The following is a 5978-nucleotide window of genomic DNA, read 5'->3' as shown; positions in this document are numbered from 1 at the left end:
GTCTTATGCGGCCGGGGTATGAATGAATAGAGTAAACATGGAGTGCGCACACGAACGGGAATATCTTTCTACTGGGCCATCGGAGCCGTACGGGCAGTGCCGTTCGATTCGTCAATTAAAATTTTATTCGTTTGCTTGTTCTGTTCAGTAAGTTTCTGTAGAGCAAAAACATATATGCATTTTCAGTTTTTTTTCTTGGCGACATATTAAGGGGTAATAGAGAAAATGAGGAAAGTTGGAATTTTGGCTTTGTTAAATCAAAGTTAGAGCTTTTTAATACTACTTTTTTCAGCGAAAAAACAAGAATTAGCTTAAAAAAATATTTATAATTAGTGAAGTTAGGGTCTTTCCGCCGATACACTTTTTAATTTAGGAGGCTTGCGGTGATCACGATGGAAGTCAAGCAGATCAATCAGAATTCTAAAATTCAAAGCATTCCCTTACTATAGGAGTATTCTTCGTACCTTAACGATTATTTGAATAAATAATTTTTCTTCCTGCATGCGGGAACGTTTTTCCTAAAAAACGATGCTTTTAACTCTAAAAATTGCAATAAAACATGTAGCATAAAAAAGAAATCGTTAAGGGGGTAAGGGTTCCAGCGAAAAAAACAACGTAGGGGTTAGGTATTCTTTACACCGAAAGTGTAAGTAAAGTTTGAAATAAATCAGTTAAGTAGTTTTTGAATGGAAGTTAACACCGCAAATCGTGTTTTCCAGAGACATTCTATAAAAAGCTTCGTCACCGAGTCGCTTGTCAATATTTTTGCATGGGAAAATTACAGACTGTTATTGAAATGATGCAGTATAATGTACAAAAGTTTTGATCAATTTGCTTCACCCAAAATTCGCAAAAACAGTATGCTATATTTATAAGCCTGGCTTATAATTTTATAAGCCAAGACAAGTTTCGGCTTCACTGTGTCTCATCGGCATAAACAGAACTTCTGCTCAAACGGGACATCACGTTTGATCAGTCGTTCGATTGAAACACAAAGTGTGTTTTAGTTTTAAGGGATTTGCGTCAAGCCGGTGCTAATCCAACGACACGACCTGAAACTTCATGTAACTTTCTGATGAAAAAGTGTCCGAGTAGTTTACCGCCAGTTACCAGTTCATTAAGTCACCCCCCCGAAACAGTTAAAAAAAGAATTCTTCAGCAACACTTCTTTGTTTATTTGATTTTCTGTTGCTGTATAGCAACCATATTGATTCCGTAAAGCTTTTGATTAATTCAGCGTTCCCCATGAATTAACTTATTAAATATTTAATAATAAAACAGTTGCATTTTGTACGGACGTTCGCATTGATAAGGAAGTTATTTTGAAAAAAGTTGGTGTCCAATAAATATGCCGCTAACTGCTGAACAAGCGATACTTCAAGTACAGGTAAATCATGAGAACGAAGCGAAATTCTTAATTTTTAGTATACGTAACATTTCATTTGGGTAGGAACGACTCCGTGCGCTTAAATCGGTTATTGTTGAAATAGAGAATGAGCGGAAGAGAAACGAACCCAACATCGTAAATGCGGGAAATAAAGAAACAATCCGAAGAGGTGCGCTTATGAAAATGCTACAGATTTCGGCTCAAACGCTACCACTCTGTGTCAGTAAACCTGGAGAAAAAATTTCACCGCTTTGTGGTAGCGTTCCGGCTGATAGTACTTACGTTGCAAAACCGGGTGACATGGTTGCCGCTCATGTTAAAGGTCTCGAAGATGAAGAAAATTGGATACTTGCCGAAGTAGTACATCTCGTCTGCCAACAAGTACGAAGTGGACGATATTGATGAAGAGCAAAAGGATCGACACATTTTGAGTAAGCGCCGTATTGTTCCGCTTCCTCTTATGAGAGCTAATCCGGAAACAGATGGACAGGCAGTTTTCCCTAAAGGGACAACCGTATTGGCACTATATCCACAAACTACCTGCTTTTATAAAGCAGTTATTAATCAACTTCCGCAGACAGCCAATGAAGAATATGAAGTACTTTTTGAGGATCCTACGTACGCGGACGATTACTCGCCACCATTATATGTTACTCAGCGGTATGTCATTGCCATCAAACGGAACAAAAAAGTAGGAGCCAGTTCCTGACAGTCCTCCGCTCAACCGACCACGACTATTTCAAGTATCACTGCTGCCCTTCCGTCGGCAATGGGAAAGTCAGCTTCTTTTGGGTGTACATCATCAGCAGTTATATCCAACGCCAGCGCTTGCAGTGGAAATCTCGCTAACCGGTGGATTAACGCAGCCGAAAGAGGAGCATATGTTGGAGCCATTCATGATGGATGATCAGTTTTGATTAGCTTGCGCGAAAACTCAATTCAAGTTATACAATTTATTGTAATATCTCAGCATAAAATGATCAACAAGAAAAAAAACCTTTTCTATATTATTTAATAAAGGGAACAGAAAACTACTCTTACCGACAGAAAATCCGAGTAGAAAGAGGCTCGAACTGAAAGTGTCGAGGTGTACCAACTATCAATATTCGTTGGTTGAAACGTCGATGTCGAAGAGCAAAGCGTATATCGTCTATCTCGAGATAATCTAGCATTTTATCAATAAAAGTTACGTTACAGACTGAATCAACTGATGTCGAGTTGATATGTCAGAGGATTGCATTGATTATATTTCATTATATTTCATTTGCATACTAAAGGAAGAATTGTAGTCTGTAGAATTAAAAATGCAAAAATGTAGGTTTTCCCATACTAATCTCCATAATTTAATAAACGCAATGCGCTACGCCGGGTCAACACCAATCGACCCCAAATTTTGCACAGTTGTTTGGAACCCCAAAAGTAACCAAAAAAGTGCTGTGCTGAAAAAACTATCATTTTGCCCCACCCTAATGCACACCAGACTGCTCAGAAAAAAGCGATCTTTTGAAAACTTAAGGTTCAACAGAGAAGGGGTGAAAAGCTAAAACGAAAAAAGCAGTTTTTTCCACAGCGTGTGCAGTACTGTAACAACATTCTACATAAGCTGATTAATTTTTATGAAGATCTAACAAACGGTGTGGAAAAAACTGCTTTTTTCGTTTTCGATTTTTGCCCAATCTCTGTGCAACCTTAATCGACCCGTTCCTGAGTTGATTCCAAGTTCCATTGGAAGTTTCTACTCTAAATTTGAGTCAAATCGGACAAGTTTAGCTATCGGACCAACGTGTTCGAAGTTGAAACAAAGAATTATATTTTTGTTATACAACATTGTAGAAGACTGCAAATCAATCCAACTCCTTTAGGACGAATTTTACATATGTAATCTTTTTCGACCCACTATTATTAGTTCGAAAAATCAATTCGTTGTTATAGATCAACATAGCTGCAATTATTTTCTACCTGTGATTGGTTTTCTGACTATCCGCTCTCGGGATGCGGCAATAGTCGACAGTTTTACTGTTGCTTCTCCAGATGTTTTGTTTGTACTCTTATTTAAAAAGAAAAAAAAAACAGATGCTGTTCCCAGTCCAAAACCACCTTGCAGAGAACTCCGAGAATGTGACGAAGTTGGATGAAAAGATACATTCAACATAATGCATAATTTAAAGTGTAAATATCCTATTACTGTCTTCGAGATATCACTGATGCGCATATGTTAAATTATTATCATTATCCTTTTATTTCCACGCTTGCTTGACAGCTTTCCTCGAGGCGAAGAGCTTCACAATATAAGACGTGCTAGAGAGTAGCACAAGTACGACCGTGATTAGAAAGTAATCGAAATCCTCCTTCAACAGATCGAACGTTTTCGAAGGAGCAACTCTGGTAACGAATATGTCCAAACCGTGAGCGAACACAAGGCACGAACTTTCCAGACCTGACGGAGCAGTGTAGATGCCCTTCATGTTTGCAATCGTCTGGTTGTAGTTGATGATTATCTCGTGAGGCATCGGCAACTCGGGCATGTATGGAATGATGCCTTCTTCACGGGCTTTTTCGGGCGATGTCACTGGGCGCCTAGGATCCAATAATGCCCAGGACATTTCAGCTATTGCACCGGTACTAAGGCCGACTGTAAATTATTAAATGTGTTGGTTGATGTCAGCTAATTATATATACAGGAAGATTTACTTACTGAGAACATGTTTATTTGTAATGCCCTTCTCGGTAATTGTTTCTTACATTGAAGCGACGGCTACTGGTAAAATGTATGTTTGTCGCTCCACCATTGGCAGCGGAGGGGCATCCAATGAACTCCACGCGGTGCTATTGGTTTGGGTTTTGCCTTCGTACAGTTCAAGGGATGCTACAAATAGAAAAAAAAATGAAATAAAACGTGTATAGTACGTACATTTTGTACCTACAGATCTCTGTTCGGCGAACTTTGTCATTATAGTAGGAATATACGAGCCAGTTTTCAGAGTGCACCATGTGCAGCGGTGGTCGAACGCGTTTGTGTGAAATGGAAAATACAATAGATCCTGATACGACGTCCAAAAGATGAATGTTCAAAATGTCTGAAAAGAAATCTTTTAGTACTCGATGTACGATAGAAAACTCACACCATGTCACCTACATTTATGTATGTTGTCTGGCCCATGAGTTGCCACCGCTACCAGATTGGGGTTGATGTACTTGTACATCACCGATCGATCGGCTAAAACGCGACCTTGTGAGTGCATAGGTTCAATTGGATTTTTACCTTCGATTGCAATAATTTTGTCCCTTTCCTGCTCCCCCGAGATTTACGGTCCACATTGGAATCGTACTAAGCTTCCCAGAGCGGAATTCAATTAAATATCCCCTGATTGTGGTAGTTTCACGATCAGCGCTGAAGATGTAGACGTTGTTAGCGTACTTGGCAGAACTTTCCGGTAATACGTGAGCTTCGTTTTTCTCATCCAGAATAAGCAAACCTTTCAAAAAGTCTGGCCCTGTCTCGTGCAGAAGAGTTATCTGCTGAATTTTGTACGGCAACTGAATGATTCCTCCGTTTACGGGTTGTCCAGTGATTGGATTGAACTGATAGATTATTCCATTTTTAGTACGTTTATCTCTACCAAGGATAACGCATTGTACTGCCAGAACCAACAGTTTCATATTTTGCCCATTGCCGAAACTGGTTATCTCCGGAAGGTATCAAACCCAGTGCTGCTTACCACTGATGTTGTCAATGCCAAACATTTTACCACTGCTGGTTACAACAATCAGCATTTTATGTAATCTTAACACGTTTTACTGTACATTAAGGCAAGGGCTAACGGGAAAGATAAATTCCTCTGTAAAACTTTGGGTTTGTTTTGTTGTCATTTTATTTTTCCCTTCGTTATTTGAAATAAATAACGGATTCCAGAGTGTTGCTAGTTTCATGCATTTTGTCGTGTAATTTGAAATTTGACAGTACCAGTTACCTGAGTCACTGAGGGGTAGTCAGATTTGCGATACAGTTTTGGAATGCTAGTGTCTAGTCGTGTCGTTGGCTAATCTGTTCCGACAATAAGTTAGTGTCGGTTTCTGATGACGCGAAGCCGAAACACAACTGAGTACGCAAAAACAGTGTTTTTTCACGCTGAAAGAAACTCTTATCCCACCCTTAAGGAACGAGAAAAATTATTTATGAATAAATGAAAAAATAAGAATATTGGTTGAGAAAATCGAGTTTAAATTTCAAATTACAGTTGCTTTTGGTAGAGGAAGCGCACTTCGAAGCGCTGTAGCTTTCTATCTGTTGCTCAGATCTCTAAGAAAATTTATAAAAATATTCTCAAGGTACCTTTTTTTCTATTTTTTTTAAATAAATAGGTTTTATAATACTTTTTGATAAAAGAAAAAAAAATCGACATTTTATCACATGATAGCATCTAGGCAGCATTTTTTATAATCAAAATTACGTTTTGCCTTTCTCATATAGAAAGGTTATGCAATTGCTCCAAAAACCGACTTTCGACTCGAGACTCGAAGGACCGATTCTCAAATACCATTCGACTTAATTCGCCGAGATCGGAAAATGTCTGTGCATATGTATATATGT

The 5978-nt window shown here is 38.6% G+C and overlaps 2 pseudogenes; one reads left to right on the top strand and one right to left on the bottom strand.

Moving 5' to 3' along the window:
• Positions 1-1348: 1348 nt before the first annotated feature.
• Positions 1349-2355, top strand: LOC131691772 (SAGA-associated factor 29-like; annotated as a pseudogene).
• Positions 2356-3408: 1053 nt separating this feature from the next.
• On the bottom strand, positions 3409-5267 carry LOC131692735 (ER membrane protein complex subunit 1-like; annotated as a pseudogene).
• Positions 5268-5978: the final 711 nt, after the last annotated feature.

This window comes from Topomyia yanbarensis, chromosome 3, assembly GCF_030247195.1.
Source record: "Topomyia yanbarensis strain Yona2022 chromosome 3, ASM3024719v1, whole genome shotgun sequence".
Classification (NCBI taxonomy): domain Eukaryota; kingdom Metazoa; phylum Arthropoda; class Insecta; order Diptera; family Culicidae; genus Topomyia; species Topomyia yanbarensis.
This window is presented reverse-complemented; position numbering and strand designations above follow the sequence as displayed.